This window comes from Elephas maximus, chromosome 7 (genome assembly GCF_024166365.1).
Source record: "Elephas maximus indicus isolate mEleMax1 chromosome 7, mEleMax1 primary haplotype, whole genome shotgun sequence".
Taxonomy (NCBI): domain Eukaryota; kingdom Metazoa; phylum Chordata; class Mammalia; order Proboscidea; family Elephantidae; genus Elephas; species Elephas maximus.
In genome coordinates, this window is record NC_064825.1 from 60386007 (window position 1) to 60404088 (window position 18082).

Below are 18082 nucleotides of genomic sequence, written 5' to 3' on the forward strand. Positions count from 1 at the left end.
TAGATAAATTTTTAAAACAAATTCTTAAAGCCTCAAGGAGTTTACTAAACCAAAACAAACCCATTGCTGTCCAGTCGATTCTGACTCATAGTGACCCTATAGAACAGAGTAGAACTGCCTCATAGAGTTTTCAAGGAGTGCCTCGTGGATTTGAACTGCCGATCTTTCGGTTAGCAGCTGTAGCATTTAACCAGTATGCCACCAGTGTTTCCAAGGAGTTTACTAGATAGTGGGAATTGCCTGGCAAGTATCTGATAGAAGAAGTAAATAAAAGAGATGACCTTGGCATAGGGGTCATTTTCTAATCTGGAAGGGTTGAGAAGGCTGAGAAGTCATGGGAGACTTGGGAATAAAAGCTGGACTCCAGAGACTTTCCATGGTGAACCATTCATATTTAGGGTTAAAGTCACAAAGAGCTGAACTTTAAGATTGGCTTTAATCCAGCCTTCTGTTGGATCTAAGTGTTTCTTAGCATAGGGACCCCCAGTCGAAAGGATGTGCTCAGCTCCAGCGCTTCTTTTTTGGTGGTATGAGGTCCCTATCTCTCTCCTTTTATCTCTTGTAAGATAAAATGTGATACAGGCTGCACTCAGGGAAACTTCCTTTATATTGGATCAGGAATGTGATGTGAGCAAGGGTGTCGCATCCCACCTTAATCCTCTGTAACATAACCTAACTTTGCTTCATTAACCACGGGCAGAGACTAGGATTTAAAACACAGGAAAATTTCGTGAAGTCACAAAATGGAGGACAGCCACACAATACTGGGAATCATGGCCTAGGTAAGTTGACACATATTTTTTGCAGACAGAATTCAATCCGTGTCATTCCCAAACTCATTCTATGAAGCCAGCATCATCCTGATAGCAAAACCAGGTAAAGATACCAGAATAAAAGAAAATTACAGACCAATATCCCTCATGAATATAGATACAAAATATCTCAACAAAATCCTAGCCAACAGAATTGAACAGGATATAAAAAAAACATCATACATCGTGATCAGGTGGGACTCATACCAGGAATAGAAGGATGGTTCAACATTAGAAAATTAATTAATGTAATTCATCACATAAATAAAGGAAAATAATCACATGATCATCTCAATTTAATGAGAAAAGGTATTTGATATAATCCAACACCATTTCCTGATAAAATCTCTTAGCAAAATAGGAATAGAAAGGAAACTTCTCAACATAATTAAGAACATATATGTAAAACCAACCACCAATGTAATTCTCAATGAAGAAAGACTGAGAGCCTTCCCCTTGAGAATAGGTATGAGTCAAGGATGCCCACCATCACCACTTTTATTCATTATTGTACTGGAAGTCCTAGCCAGAGGAATAAGACAAGAAAGGGAAATAAAGGGTATCCAAATTGGAAAGGAAGAAGGAAAACTATTTCTATTCCCCAATGACATGATTCTTTACATGGAAAATCCCAGAGATTCTACAAGAAAGTACTGGATCCAATAGAAAGATTCAGCAAAGTGACAGGGTACAAGGTCAAAACAAAAATCCGTTGGGTTCCTTTACACTAACAAGGAGAACTTCAAAAAGGAAACCAAGAGAGTACAATTCACGGTAGCCCTCGAAAGGATAAAATACCCAGGAATAAACCTAATAAACCTACCACAGGTGTAAAAGATTTATACAAGGAAAACTATAAAATGCTACTGCAAGAAACTAAAAGTGAGCTTCATAGAAGGAAAAATATCCATGCTAATGGATTAGAAGACTTAACATTGTGAAAATGTCAGTATTACCCAAAGTAATTTATAGATATGATGCAATCCCAATCCAAATCACCAAGAAGAAAAAAAAAATTTCCCCAACTTTATGTGGAAAGAGACCCTGAATAACTAAAGCAATATTGAAGAACAAAGTAGGAGGCCTCGTACTCTCTGATCTAAAAACATTCTATACAGCCACAGTAATCATAACTATCTGGTACTAGTTCAACAACAGACTTGTAGATAGATGGAATAGAATTAAGAACCCACAAATAAATCCATTCATCTTAGGCAGCTGATTTTGACAAGACGTCAAAATCCATTCAATGAGGAAGAAGGAGACCCTTTAACAAATGGTTTTGGCAAACAGTATCCATACCTCACACCATACACAAAAACTAACTCAAAATGGTTCAGAGACCTAAATGTTAAAACTCTAAGTTCCTGGAAGATAACATAGGGACAAAACTATGAGACCTAATTTTTTTTTTTTTTTTCAGAAATAGATTTACCAAACACAACTACAAATGCACAAAAGCAGAAGACAAGTTAGATAACTGGGACTTCTTAAAAATTAAATAGTTATGCCCATCAAAAAACTTTATCAAAAGAATAAAAAGAGAACCTACAGATTGGAAAAAAGTCTTTGGGAATGATATATCTGATAAGGGTCTAATCTCTAAAGTATACAGAAAACTTCAACAACTCAATAACAAAAAGACAAGCAACCCAATTAAAAAATAGCCAAAGGGCATAAACAAACACTTCCCCAAAGAGGACACTGAAGCGACTAAAAACACATGAAAAGATGCTTGTGATCACTTTCCATCAGAGAGATGCAAATGAAAACTACAATGAGATACCATCTCACCCATGCAAAAATGGCACTGATCAAAAAAACAGGAAACAACATGTGCTGGTGAGGTTTCAGGGGGATCGGAACCCTGCTTCACTACTGGTGGGATTGTAAATTGGTTCAACCACTATGGAAAACTTTATGGCACTTCCTCAAAAAGCTAGAACTAGAAATACCCTATGATCCAGCAATCCCACTCGTACGTATATACCCTGGAGAACTAAAACTACTGACAGGAACAGATATATGCACACTTATGTTCATTGCTAAAACCCTGGTGGCATAGTGTTTAAGAGCTACAGCTGCTAACCAAAAGGTCGGCAGTTCAAATCCACCAGGCGCTCCTTGGAAACTCTGTCCTGTAGGGTCGCTATGAGTCGGAATCGACTTGATGGCAGTGGGTTTGGTTTTATGTTCATTGCAGCATTATTTACAATAGCAAAAAGAGGGAAACAGCCTAACCACCTGTCATGGATTGAACTGTGTCCCCCGAAAATATGTGCCGACTTGGTTAGGCCATGATTCCCAATATTGTGTAGTAGTTCTCCATTTTGTGATTGTAATTTTCCTATGTGTTGTAAATCCTAATCTCTGCCTGTTGTTAATGAGGCAACATTAGATTATGTTAAAGAGGATTAGGGTGAGATTATAACACCCTTACTAAGGTCACATCCCTGATTCAGCAATGTAAAGGGAGTTTCCCTGGGGTGTGTCCTGCACCACCTTTTATAAGAGATGAAAGGAAAGCGAGGGGTGGGGGAAACCTCATTCTACCAAGAAAGCAGCGCCAGGAGAAGAGTGGGTCCTCTGGACCCAGGGTACCTGCATGGAGAAGCTCCTAGACCAGGGGAAGATTGATGAGAAGGACCTTCCTCCAGAGTTGACAGAGTGAGAAAGCCTTCCCCTGGAGCCGACGCCCTGAATTTGACTTTTAGCTTACTTTACTGTGAGGAAATAAACTTCTGTTTGTTAAAGCCATCCACTTGTGGTATTTCTCTTATATAGCAGCACTAGATGACCAAGATACCACCCATCCACAGATGCATGGATAAACAAACTTTGGTACATACACATAGTGGCATACTCTACATCCAGAAAGAATATTGATTAGCTATGTAAATATACCATAGTATGGATGAATCTGGAGGAAATTATGCTGAGTGAAATAATCACAAAGGGACAAATACTGTATGATCTCACTATTATAAAAAGACAAGAATAGGCATACATACTGAAAGCAACATTCTTGGGTGGTTACCAGGGATGGGAGAGGGAAGGGGAATCACTTTCTAGATAGTAGACACTTGTCAGTTTTGGTAATGGGTAAGGCAATACAGAATACGGGTGAAGTCAGCACAGCGTGGCCAAGGTAAAAGAGGACACTAGGAAGTACACAAGAATAAGGGATGATTTTGGTAAAAGCCACAACATATATACTTTTACAACAACAATAATAACAGAAAGATTCAGCAAAATGGCAGGGTACAATGTCAAAAAATACACCCAAATGTATGTGTGTGGTTACATAGGTAGATAATGTATGCTTATATATGTGTAGGTAAGCTCATATGAGTATATGGGTGTATGTAGAGGTGTTTTTGTAGACAAAAGTATATACCTGTTTGTGTGTGCTGCATATATATTCATATATAAAATAAAACACATAAGGATCACAGTTATTGACACTTCCTAGACATAACCAAACACCTCACAGGATTGGGTTACTGGGTTTGAGGGTTTAGGACCATAGTCTCAGGGGGCAATTTGGTCAGTTGGCATAACATAGCTTATAATGTTCTATATCATAGTTTGGTGAGTAGCGTCTGGGGTCTTAAAATCTTGCAAGTGGCCATCTAAGATATGTTATTGGTCTCTACATGTCTGGAGTAAAATAGAAAGAAGGGAACTAAAGACTCAAAGAAGAAACTAGTCTACTGGACTAATAGTCTATAGGAACCATGGCCTTATCTATCTTGAGGCCAGAAGTAGGTAGTGCCTGGCTATAACTACCAACTGCTCTGACCAGGGACACAATAGGTGGTCCTGGATAGAATGTGAAAAAAATGTAGAACATAACTCAAATTCCTAAAAAGGCCAGACTTACTGGACTGGTATGGACTAGGGGAACCCCGAGACTGTTGCCCTGGGATACCCTTTAAACTTGGAACTCAAACCACTTTCAGAAGTCATCTATCAGCCAAAAGACAAAATGGCTCAGAAAATAATATCACCCGTGAGTAGCTATACTCCTTTAAAGGATCATTTAAATGAGACCTAACAGTCTACATTTACACTAGACCAAAGATAAGAAGGTAAGGGGGGGACAAGGAAACTAGATTAATGGAAACAGAACAATCAGAATGGGAATAATGAAAATGCTGACACATTGTGAAAGTGTAATCAGTGTTGCCGAGTAATATGTATAGAAATGGTTACCTGAGAATCTAATTTGCTAAATAAATTTTCTCCAAAATCACAGTGAAATGATTTTTTAAAATGTCCAATTTTCAACAACAATAATAACAAAATGACAAAGAAAGTATGGCATATTCACAGGCAAAATTAACAGAAACTGTCTCTGAGAAAGCACAGACATTAGAGTTACTAGACTTTAAATCTGCTGTCTTAAATATATACTCGAAGAGCTAAAAGAAATCATGGACAAAGAGTTAAAGGGAACCAGGAGAATGATGCCTCAACAAATAGAGAATATCGATAGAGACAGGAATTATAAAAAGGAGACAAAAAGAAATTCTGGAGCTAAAAAGTACAATAACTGAAATGAAGAATTAACTAGAGTATTTCAACAGCAGATTTAAGCAGGCAGAAGAAATAATTAGCGAACTTGAAGATAGGTCAATAGAAATTATCTACTCTGAGGAGTAGTAAGGAAAGAGAATGAAGAAAAATGAACAGAACCTGAGACACCTGTGGGACACCATCAAGTGTTACCAATGTAGACGTAATTGGAGTTCCAGAGGAGAGAAAAGACAGGCACATAAAAGAATATCTGAAGAAATAATGGCTGAAAACTTCTCAAATTTGATAATAAACATAGATCTATATATTTCGGATTGAATTTTGTCACCCCCATAAATATGTTGAAGTCTTAATCCCTGAACTGGTGAATGTGACTCTGTTTGGAAATAGGGGTTTCTTTGCGACCTAATTGCTTCTGAGGGGTGTCATACAAAGTGGAGAACAAAGATAGACAGATGCATATGAAGTTCAAACTACAAACCCAGGATCAGCAAAGATTACCGACAGCTATTAGACACTGAGGAGCCCTGGTGGTACAGTGGTTAAAAGCTCGACTGCTAACCAAAAAAAGGTTAGCAGTTCGAATCCATCAGCTGCTCCTTGGAAACCCTATTGGGCAGTTCTACTCTGTCCTATAGGGTCGCTATGAGTTGGAATCAACTCAATGGCAATGGGTTTGGTTTGGTATTGGGCATTGAAAGAGACAAGGAAATACCTTTCCTTAGGGCCCAATGCCCTGATTTGAACTCCTAGCAATAAATTTCTATTCTTTAAAGCCACTGATTTGTGACGTTTTGTTACAGTAGCACTAGGACACTAAGTCTTTCCAACAAATAGTGCTGGAGCAACTGGATATCCACACAGAAGAACAATAAACATTCATCCTAACTTTGCACCGTACTCAAAATAATTCAAAACAGATCACAGACCTAAAAGTAAAAGCCTAAAACTATACAACATCTAGAAAAATAACACTTGAAAATTTCCATGACCTTACAGAAGACACTAAATAGGACGCTAAAGATATTAACCATAAAAGAAAAATTTGTCAACCTTTCTTAATCCAAATAAAAATTTTCGCTCTTTTAAAATACCTATTATGACAATTAAGGGACAAATGAAAGAATGGAAGAAAACATTGGCAATGCATATAACTGATAAAGGATTGGTATTCAGATTATATCAACAGTCTTACAACTCAATACCTCAAAGAATGCAGTTAAAAATGGGCAAAAAATTGTCACTAAACAATTTGTATAGAAATTCTTAAACAGGAACCTAATTTGCTATGTAAACTTTCACCCAAACACAATAAAATATTATTTAAAAAATGGTTAAAATGGCAATTTTTATGTTATATATATTTTATCACAATTAAAATATATGTAGGTAGATATTATTAGGAAATTCATTAATAAAAAAATCTTATTATTCTCCTAGGGAAAAAATCGGCAAAAAGCAAACAGATATTCTGTATACAATGGCCAACAAGCACATGAAAAGACAGTCAACATCAGTAGTTATTAGGGAAATACAAATTAAAACTACAATGAGATACCACTACACGCCATCTAGAATGACTAAAATTCAAAAGGCTGACAATTTCAATTGTTGGGGAGGATGTAGAATAACTAGAACTCTTACATATTGCTGTTGGGAACCACTTTAGAAAGTCATTTGGCAGTGCCTTATTTTAAAATGTTAAACATACACTTAGCGACAGCAATGGGTAACGGGTAAGCATACAACTCAGCCATTCCACTTCTATGTATGTAACCCACCCACTGTCCTTGAGTCGATTCTGACTCATAGCAACCCTGTGGGAGAGGGTAGAACTGCCTCATTGCGATTCCAAGGCTGTAAATCTTTACAGAAGCAGACTACCACATCTTTCTCATGGGGAGCGGCTGGTAGGTTCAAATTGCTGATGTTTAGCTTAGCAGCTGAATGTTTTAACCTGTGTGCCACCAGAGCTCCTTTAGGTACGTACCCAAGAGAAATAAAATATATGTGTGCACAAAGATTTCTATGTGAATGTTCAGAGTGGCTTTTTTTCATCATAGCCCCAAACTGGAAACAACCCAAATGTACATCAGTAGGTAAATGGACACATGAAATATGGTATATTGTACACTGAAATACTATTCAGCAAGACAAAGGACTACAGTATATATTCAACAACATGGGTGAATTCCAAAGTATGCTGAGTGAAGGCAGCTAGCAACAAAATAGTACATATTGTATTATTTCATTTATATAAGATGCAAACTAATTGAGAGTAACAAAAAGGTTCCCCAGATATGAGGAAGGGATGGACTGCAGGAAGCCCTAGGAATCTTTTGGAATGATTCCATTGTTTTGTATCTTGATCGTGTATATGGTTTCATGGGTATATACAACTGGCGAAGTTCATCAAATTGTATACCTTAAATGAATGCATTTTACCGTGACAAATTATTTCTCAATAAAGTTGATATTAAAATAAAAGGTCTGACTTTAATTTTAAGCCAGAAACCAAGAAAGTCACATGATACAGTCAGCTATGGGGACCTCTTTAGTGGGAGAACATATGAAAAACCCACTGCCATTGAGTAAGGTCCTGTAGGACAGAGTATAGCTACCTCATAGGGCTTCTAAGCCTGTAGTCTTTACGGAAGTCGACTGCCACATTTTTCTCCTGTAGATTGGCTGGTGGGTTCGAACCACTGACATTTCAGTCAGCAGCCAAGTGCTTAACCTCTGAGACAACAAGGCTCCTTTGGAGCAGCTGTCCAGAAATAGATGACATTCCTGAGATTAGTTTACCTGCATATTCTTATTTGTTTTTTGATCAGTGAGCCTTCTGGAACCTTACCTGAGGTATTCTGAAAGCACTTAGCAGAAGCCTTTTTCCCTTCCTGGGTTTTTACATTTTGTCTTTGTGCTTCCAGTAATTAGCAGTGAATCCCTTGAAGCATGAGCCAGTGTTTTAAGAGTAGAAGGGAACTAATCGAGGATCTGGTGTAGTTGATGGGTGGTGGTGGATAGCTGAGGAGAACGAAGAAGAAAGGTGAATACCTAGGAGCCTGAGGGAATAAAGGCAGCACAGGAGCCAGCCTGGGTCAGAGATGTGGTCTTCACAAGCAGGGTCCCACAAGCAGGTGGGAACTAAATAAGTGTGTCCTAAATTGTACTAACCATCTTCCGTGCAAACCCCTTCTTTCCTTTCCTCAGCACACTCATACCATTCCCATCTTCCAAGTGTTTCAGGCTCCAAAGAGAGTCTTCTTTGGTTCCTTTTTCTCCCCACAATCGGACACCTTTATAATTTCACATCTAATTTATACACACTTATTGGTTTCCTCCTAAGTGCCAGGCACTTTGCTAGTTAATGGGGTTTTAGAGATAGATAAGAGAAGGTGCAAGAGGATTCCTTGACGTCTTGTGAATCAGCGTGGAGAGGGGCTAGGAGGGGGGAAAGCCCAATCAAAGCATGAGTTGAAACTTCTCTCACATTTGGTGATTCCACTTTGTAATTCTAGAGAATGTAGAAGCCATCCAGTCAGACCATCCTCACCTTCCAACATCTCCACTTTCATATTAATGCCTATATTATCCATCCTTGTCTTCTTCCTTCTTGTCCCCGAGAAAGAGGTGTACCTACCCCTTTTCAATACTAACTCTCTGCCCTCTATATCCTGCTCCTATTCACCACTCTTAGGTCTTGTTTTCAGTATCTTGAGTCTATCTTACTTTCCTGGTGGCTTTACTTTAGACAAGAGAAGACTAAATTCTTCTGTTCTAGTTAAATGCAGAATAGATCCTGCCGCCTTTGTAAGTTCTTGCCTTTGTTATACTCGCTTTATATCTAGATATCTGAAAAAATGTGTTTGAAACTTAGCACATCTAATTGAACAATTGTTGATGAAATGAACTAATGAATGCGATCTATCCACTTCTCAGTATCTAGCCTTATTCTGCCCCCATATTTTCCTGAAATAGTTCTCTCTACACCTGGTATTCACATTCTAATCTCCAAGTCAGAGGACTTCTCCTCAGTATTTTCATCATACTCATTCTAGGACCTTGTCTTTGCTGTCTATCTCTTCTGTCTCGTACCCATTTTGACAATGTATCTTTAAGTGAACCTGATCACACAACTACCACAGATTAGAGATTTAGCAAAGATATGATAAAGATCCCAGCATTTATTCCATTCATATTTATTGAGGGCTTTCAGTGTGCTAGGAAGTGTTCTAGCTGCTGTGGATTGACAAATGAAAAAAAAAAAAAAAAAACACTAGATCCCTGCCCTTAGTGTATTTACATTCTAGTGGGGGGAGGCAGATCTTGAACATGGAAATATGTGAATAAACAAAAGAATTTCAATTTGTTTTAAGTGTTAATAAAGAGAGAAACAGGTCATGGGATGGAGAGTAACCTGAGGGCACTTTAGATTGTACGTTAGAGAATACCTCTTTGAGGAGTTGTAACTCCAGTGGTATTCATGGGATGCTTTAGGCTCTTGTCTTGTCCAACCTTTTCTCATTTCTATCAAATTTTACTTTGCCTCTTAGTTTCTGCCTACTATGCTAGATCTTATTACTTCCTTTTGGATTTGGAGCTGCTCTTTGTTGTTGCTGGATTAAATAGGTAGGATGACCTATCCAATTAGAAACTCATCCTAAATTCCCAGCTCTAGCCATTTGACCAAATGTTATTCTAGGACTGCCTGTCTCCCCTAGTTCGGGTGGAGGAATGGTGATATGGGCATAGTTTATTTTGTAGATCCCTATTTTCCCTGCTTCTACCCCAATACCTATGTTCTTGTTGGATACCTATGGCACATCAGCCGTTAAAAAACCAGTTGCCATCGAGTCAGTCCCAACTCACAGGGAGCCCAACTCATGGCAACCCTATGAGTATAAGAGTAGAACTGTACTCATAGAGTTTTCTTTTTATTGTGCTTTAAGTAAAAGTTTACAGTTCAATTTAATTTCTCATATAAAAATTTATACACACATTGTTATGTGACCCAAGTTGCTCTCCCTATAATGTGACAGCACACCCTCCTTTCCACCCCGAATTTCCCATGTCCATTCGACCAGCTCCTGTCCCTTTCTGTCTTCTCATCTCACCTCCAGACAGGAGCTGCCCATTTAGTCTCTTCACAAGTATCATTTTATATCTTATATTCCAGTCTAATCTTTGTCTGAAGAGTTGGCTTTAGTAATGGTTTCAATTCTGGACTAACAGAGTCCAGGGGCCATGTCTTCCGGGGTCCCTCCAGTCTCAGTCAGACCATTAAGCATGGTCTTTTTACTATAATTTGAGTTCTGCACCCTGCTTTTCTCTGTTGTGTTCCCTGTCAGGGCAGTCATTGGTGGTAGCTAGACACCATCTAGTTCTTCTGGTCTCAGGCTGATGGAGTCTCTGGTTTATGAAGCGCTTTTTTCTCTTGGGCTAATATTTTCATTATGTCTTTGGTGTTCTTCATTCTCCTTTCCTCCATGTGGGTTGGGACAAATTGATGTAACTTAGATGGCTGCTCGTTACCTTTTAAGACCCCGGATGCCAGTGTGATACAGAACATTTTCTTAATAACCTTTTTTATGCCAGTTGACCTAGATGTCCCTGGAAATCATGGTCCCCAGACTCATCATGCCCTACTACTCTGTCCCTCAAAGTGTTTGGTTGTATCCAGGAAACTTCTTAGCTTTTGGTTTAGTCCAGTTTGCTGACTTCCCATGTATTGCATGTTATCCTTCCCTTCAGCTAATTCTTAACTACTATCTAGTTTTTTTTTTTTTTCTAGTTAGTGGGGAAACACTGGTGGCATAGTGGCTAACAGCAGTTCAAATCCACCAGACACTCCTTGGAAACTCTATGGGGCAGCTCTACTCTGTCCTGTAGGGTTGCTATGAGTCAGAATTGACTTGATGGCAATGGGTTTGGTTTGTTTTTTAAATCTAGTTAGTGAATATCCCTCTTCCTCCCTCCCCACCCTCTTAACCATCAAAGAATGTTTTCTTCTGTGTTTAAACCTTTTCTGAACTTGTTATAACAGTGGTCTCATACAATATTTGTCCTTTTGTGACTAATTTCATTCAGCATAGTGCTCTCCAGATTCACCCATGTTATGAGATGTTTCACAGATTCATCGTTGTTCTTTATCATTGCTTAGTATTCCATTGTGTGAATATACCATAATCTGTTAATCCATTCATCCATTGATGGGCACCTATGTTGTTTCCATCTTTTTGCTATTGTGAACAGTGCTGCAGTGAACATGCATATATCTATTCATGTGAGGGCTCTTATTTCTCCAGGATATATTCCAAGGAGTGGGATTGCTGGATTGTATGGCACTTCTATTTCTAGCTTTTTAAGGAAGTGCAAAATCAGTTTCCAAAGTGGTTGTACCATTTTACATTCTCATCAGCAGTGTATAAGTGTTCCTGTCTCTCCACAACCTCTCTAACATTTATTATTTTGTGTTTTTTGGATTAATGCTAGCCTTGTTAGGATGAGATAGCATAGAGTTTACAATAGCTTATTTTTGGAAGTAGATTTCCAGACCTTTCTTCCATGGAAACCCTGGTGTGGTAGTGGTTAAGTGCTACAGCTGCTAACCCAAGCGTCGGCAGTTCAAATCCACCAGGTGTGCCTTGGAAACTCTACAGGGCAGTTCTACTCTGTCCTATAGAGTTGCCACGAGTCAGAACCGACTCAACAGCACTGGGTTTGGTTTGGTTTTTTGGTTTTCTTCCATGGTGCCTCTCAGTGGTCTAGAATCTTCAGCCTTTTGGTTAGCAGCTCACAGCGTTAACCGTTTGCACCATCCAGGGACCCTATTTATCTCAATGCTCTGTATGAGTAGCTCTTGAGTATGTTCTCTCTTGCCCTCTAGTGGTCCATATTTTAAATTGCATCCTGAAACCCAAATTTAAACCATCTACTTCCTTGTTTACAAGGCTTTGAAAACTGCATTGGTTTATGGCACATTCAAAATTACTTGGCTTTGGCAATCAAGGCCCCTCATTTACAAGGCTTTGAAAACTGCACTGGTTTATGGCACATTCAAAATTACTTGGCTTTGACAATCAAGGCCCCTCATTTACAAGGCTTTGAAAACTGCATTGGTTTATGGCACATTCAAAATTACTTGGCTTTGGCATTCAGGGCCCCTCATAATCTGGCAACAATTCATCTCCCCAGTGCCTTTCGCAATTACTCCTTTTCCTTTTCCTACCATCCACCTCACCGTCTTCCATCTTCCCTCAATCTCACGGAGTTTCTTTATTCTGTATATTATATACCCACCTCTTCTGCCTGCGGCTCTATACTCCTGAACCTGCTCAAATGTTTTCTTTTTTATGAAAAAAAAAAAAAAAAAAGAAGCCTTCCATTAATCTTCCAGGTCTAGTAAGTAACTCTTTTCTGTGCTTCCAATAAACCCGCTGCCGTGGAGTCGACTCTGACTCATAGGGACCCTGTAATACAAAGTAGAACTGCCCTAGAGTTTCCAAGGATCACCTGGTGGATTAGAAGTGCCGACCTTTTGATTAGCAGCTGTAGTTCTTAACCACTACTCCACCGAGGCTTCCATGCATCCGGTAGTACCTTCTACTACAGTGGCATCACTAGGGTTGGTGTCATCCCTCCCGCCCCCTCTCCCCCCGCCCATGGACCTCCTCTCATATCAGACTATACGGAATCCTCAGTAATGTTTTTTGTACTAACGTAAATCATAATTTCCTGGCCTTGCAATTACCTCCCTACCCTGTAAACCCACAGCACAGGCGGGGCTGGTGGGTGAGGAGTTCCTTCCTGGGGTTACTGAATCCAGGCTACCGTGAGAAGCTCGACATCCCAGCCCAAAGGCCTGGCAGTGGACTGGCCCTGGCCCCCAGAGCCCTGGCGCCTGAAGGACTTCGCTTTCCTGGACCAAGCGGCAGGAATGGATGGAAGCATGCAGTCCCCCTGAGCGCTCTCTAGCGGCTTGGCGCTGCCTCTAGGGCCACCTTGGGCATGCTGCAACCTAGGGGTACCTCCGCCCGAGATCCACTGGCTTTTGAGTTTCCCTTAGCTGAACTGGCTTAGCTAGCGTTTTGGCGGGACAGAGAATCTGGTAGGAGCGCGGCTAGCTCTGGGTGGCAATGGAAAGGGTTAGAGTGAAGCCATGGGGCCCAGAAGGGGAAGGAGAAGGGGCCCTGGGACAGACGGCCTTTCTAGCGCCCTGCGGCGCCCCGCCCCTCTCCTCAGGCGAGTGAGCGCGCGGCTGGCACACTCCTCCAGTGGCAGAGGTCAACAGGCCCGTCCCCATCCCAGTTGGAGTGGGGCGCGGTGCCTGGAGTTGCGTGCGAAGGGTCCGAGGGTCACCCAACTGGCGGGCCCAGCGCGGGTCCTGGCACCGTCACGCGACGGGGGAAGGCAGTTCTGGGTGGGTTTCTTAAAAGGCCAGTCTCTCGCGGGCGGTGGGGTGGAGGGAGATCAGCCGCCGAGCCAGAGCTCCAAGGCCTGGCAGGAGTGCTGCGGCTGAGCTGTTGGATGCGGGAAGAGGGCGGTGCAAAGGGCCCAGGCATGCAGTGAAGGTGGGCTCCTGGTTGCAGGTGGGCCCCTGGGTGTCCACATTTTTGGTCCACGCCTGTGGCAGGACACGCAGCCTCACACTGCCCGCACGCCTGGCTGGCTGCCTCGCACGCTGTCACTCCCTCTGACAGTTTCATTTTGGGCGGTCTGCAACCCCCTGGACTCCCCTAGTTATGCCACAGCTCTGTTACATGTATCCTACTGACAATGTTAAACTTTACCTGAGCCCTACTTTGGACGTGTTACCAGGAGGGACTAGGCCCTGGTGAAGGACATCATACTTGGCAAAGTAGAAAACCAAAACCCATTGCTGTGGAGTCAATTCTGTCTCATAGTGACCCTATAAGACAGAGTAGAACTGCTCCATAGGGTTTCCAAGGAGCATCTGGTGGATTCAAACTGCTGACCTCTGGTAAGCAGCCACTCTTTAACCACTATCCCACCAGGGCTTCTGGTAAAGTAGAGGGTCAGCGAAAAAGAGGAAGACCTTCGACAAGATATATTGACCCAGTGGCTCCGACAATGGACTGAAAGGTAGTAACAATTGTGAGGATGCCAGGACCTGGCAGTATTTCCTTCCGTTGTACCTAGGGTTACTATGAGTGGGAACCAACTCCAAGGCACCTAACACCAACATAAAATACACTTCCTTTCTGCCTGACCTTTGAGATGCTCTCAGATTTTACAGTCAAGAACATTCTCCCTGTTGTAAGATTCCCTTCCCCTTATTGCAACATCCTTTCAAATAAAGTTTCTCCTTACATAAAGCTGGGTTTGTTTTTGACAATACAAATGATCAAAATGTTTCTTAATTTCTCTTTTCCCCCAGATTTGTAGCTTTGATTTTTGAACAGTAATCGTGTCAAATACATATTTGTGTTCTTAGCCCGTCATACTCTCCCTGTGTCTCTGACTCTGCTCCCTGTGCCTATTTTCATCAATTTCTGTTCCTATTTTAGCCTCTGGGTCTGTTGTTTTCTCTCTCTGTCTATGCCATTTCCCTCCTTCTTCTTCACTTACCTGTCTCCTTGAGACCAAGCTCCTGTCTCCAGGTTGCTCCCGAGGGACCTGGATATAGAGTAGGTTCCTTAACTGAGTCCAGCAGGCTGGTGACTTACAGCTCCAGCCCAGGCTGTGTCTGCCTGTGTGGCAGAAGGAACTGAATGTATGCTTGGGTCAGGATGTGAAAAACTGGTTTCAGTTTTGTTTTTACTTTTTTTTTCATTTTAAAGAAATCTTGGTAATTAAAAGAAACCTGTATATTTTTGTTGTGATTCCTGGGCTTCAAAATTACTGCAAATAGAAAATAAATATTGGTCTTGTGTATGTATGTGTCTGCGTTTGCATGTGTGTGTAAGAGAGACCGACGGAGACTATGTACGTATACACCTATATTCATTGAGAAACAGTTTTAATTCTGCTGGGATCCAGATTTCCGTGGGTGCATTGCTCTCAAATGTCCTTTTGAACCTTGAACCATGAAGAAACTGGTTTCTGAAATCACCTTTGAATTAAACAAAGGATCTAGATAAATCAGCAAAAACCATTTTACCTTAGGCATTGTGCTCCTTTAAAACACTTATGTATGTGCAGTTTCAACTACAGAAACTCCAAAGGTCAGAGTAGAGGTGTGTTTTAGGGTAAATCAGTAATTATTTAATTGTTCTTCAAAACAATGTTGCTTGATATCCTTCCTGATCACAGATTGTCAGTTCTTTTCTGTGGCAATGTTGATAAGATGGGTTATAAGAGCCATTGGAGGCTCTCTTATCTTTGAAACATTTTTGACTTCTGTAGTCAAAATGCTACCCCAATTTGCAAATCATATATTCAATAAACTTTAATCAATTTCTATTATTGGCTTAATATGCTTTTTGTTTTAACATCGTGGTGGGTGTGGGGTGATCTCAGGAAGGACAAAGCACTTGGCAGACTGGAGAGGGAAACATGAAAACAATTCTAGAGACTACACATGGGAGACATCAGGGTTGTCTTCCTCAGGGGTAGTGCTTTAACTTCCCTTTCTCAGGACAAAGAAGCATGTTCTGGTGCAAATGAAATCTGTTAGTTTTTCTTTCCAGTAAAAGACCTTTTTCACAGAATTAGTTTCAAGACTTGAAGCTCTGCTTTTCTTTTCTTTTTTTTTTAATATAATAGTTTGTTTCAAAACTAAGGTACATCAGTTGGTCTCAACCTACCTAGATCAAAGGAGAATGAAGAACACCAAGGACACTAGGTAGTTATGAGCCCAAGGGACAGAAAAGGCCACATAAACCAGAGACTACATCAGCCTGAGACCAGAAGAACTAGATGGAGCCCGGCTACAACCAATGACTGCCCTGACAGGGAACACAACAGAGAACCCCTGAGGGAACAGGAGAGCAGTGGGAGCAGACTCCAAATTCTCATAAAAACACCAGCCTTAATGGTCTGACTGAGACTAGAAGGACCCTGGTGGTCATGGCCCCCAGACCTTCTGTTGGCCCAGGACAGGAACCATTCCCAAAGCCAACTCTTCAGATAGAGATTAGACTTGACAATGGGTTGGAGAGAGATGCCGGCGAGGAGTAAGCTTCTTGGATCAGGTGGACACTTGAGACTATGTTGACATCTCCTGCCTGAAGGGGGGATGAGAGCGTAGAGGGGGTTTGAAGCTGACAAAATGGACAGGAAAAGAGAGAGTGGAGGGAGGGAGCAGGCTGTCTCCTTAGGGGGAGAGCAATTGGGATTATGTAGCAAGATATATATAAGTTTTTGTGTGAGAGACTGACTTGATTTGTAAACTTTCACTTAAAGCACAATAAAAATAATAAAAAAAAAAAACTAAGGTTCCAACATTGTATTAGCTGATTTGGACGATTCAGCACTAAAACAGCCTAAACTCTTATTTAAAAGTGTGTTGTGCGAAGATCTATAAAAGCATACTCTGTGTTTATGGTGAGAGACAGAATTTCACTGCTCTTTCATCATTTCTGTTAGAACTTTTTTGTAATGTTATTTCTGACAGTTTTAAATCTAAATCCAGTGTAAGGCATTTTATTTTGTTATTATCTTTCTACAAAATATAATTTAAGATTGCCTACAGAACAGTAGCCCGTCCCACTGTTATTTTTCTAGTTCAAATTTTACTGTCATTGTTATGTGTCATCAATGCCTCATAGGGTTTCCTAGGCTGTAATCTTTATGGGAGCATATCTCCAGCTCTTTCTGTTGCGATGCAGCTGGTGGGTTTGAACCACCAACCTTTTGGTTAGCAGCTGAGTGCATAGCTATTGGGCCACCAGGGCTCCTTTTATTTTCATATACACACACATTCTTCCAGGTGAACTTCATACTTGTTAGTCAAGTCCCTTTAGAAACCCTACACCACTCTGTCTATGTCCTCCCTCCCACTCCCAGCACAGCTGCACAGCTCCACTTGCGGGGATCTACACTGAGCCCTTTTCTTGCTGCGTTCCCCTAGCGCTCATTCTACACTTTATAGTGCTCCTGTCTCATGGTGCTGTATTGTAATTGTCTCCCAACCCCCAAAACCTCAAACATCCCAACTGCCAAGGCTCCTTCTGCCTATAGGCGTGTTCTATCTTTGTTGTTGTTGATGTTAGGTACCCTTGAGTCAATTTTTGACTTATAGCGCCTCCATGCCACAGAGTAGAACTTCCCAATGGGGTTTCCTAGGCTGTAATCTTTACAGAACCAGATTACCAGATTTTTCCTCCGTGGAGGTGCTGGGTAGCTTCAAACCGCCAACCTTTGGTTAGCAGCTGAGTGCTTCTGTCTTATTCATCTTTATATCTCTACTTCCTGTCACCCAAAACCCAAAACCGAGCCCTCTCAGTTGATTCTGACTCATAGCAACTCTGTAGGGCAGAGTAGAACTGCCCCAGAGCATTTCCAAACCTGTAAATCTTCATGAAAGCAGACTGTACATCTTTCTCCAGTGGAGTGGGCAATGGGTTCAAACTGCCAATCTTTCGGCTACCTGCCCAGTGCTTAACTACTGTGCCAAGATGATCAAGAAATGTGATGACTGACTACAGTTTCAGCATATCTGTCTGAGCTAGTTTCCTCAGGTGTATTTAAAAAAAAAAAAAAAAAATGTGGGGTTAAGGAGCCCTGGTGGTGCTAGGCTGCTAACCGAAAGGTCAGCAGTTCAAACT

General features: G+C 41.0%; 1 protein-coding gene across 4 annotated transcripts in view; it reads right to left on the reverse strand.

Annotated features, from left to right (window-relative positions):
• Window positions 1-18082, reverse strand: part of LOC126079307 (interferon-induced very large GTPase 1-like) — a 96179-nt gene that overhangs the window by 8385 nt on the left and 69712 nt on the right. For 2 of the 4 annotated variants that reach the window (XM_049890239.1, XM_049890236.1), the window contains exon 2: window positions 14943-15426. The exons of the other annotated variants lie outside the window; for them this stretch is intronic. The gene's annotated coding sequence lies outside the window, so the exon portion shown is untranslated. The remainder of the gene's footprint in view (window positions 1-14942; window positions 15427-18082) is intronic. 4 annotated transcript variants of the gene reach the window in all.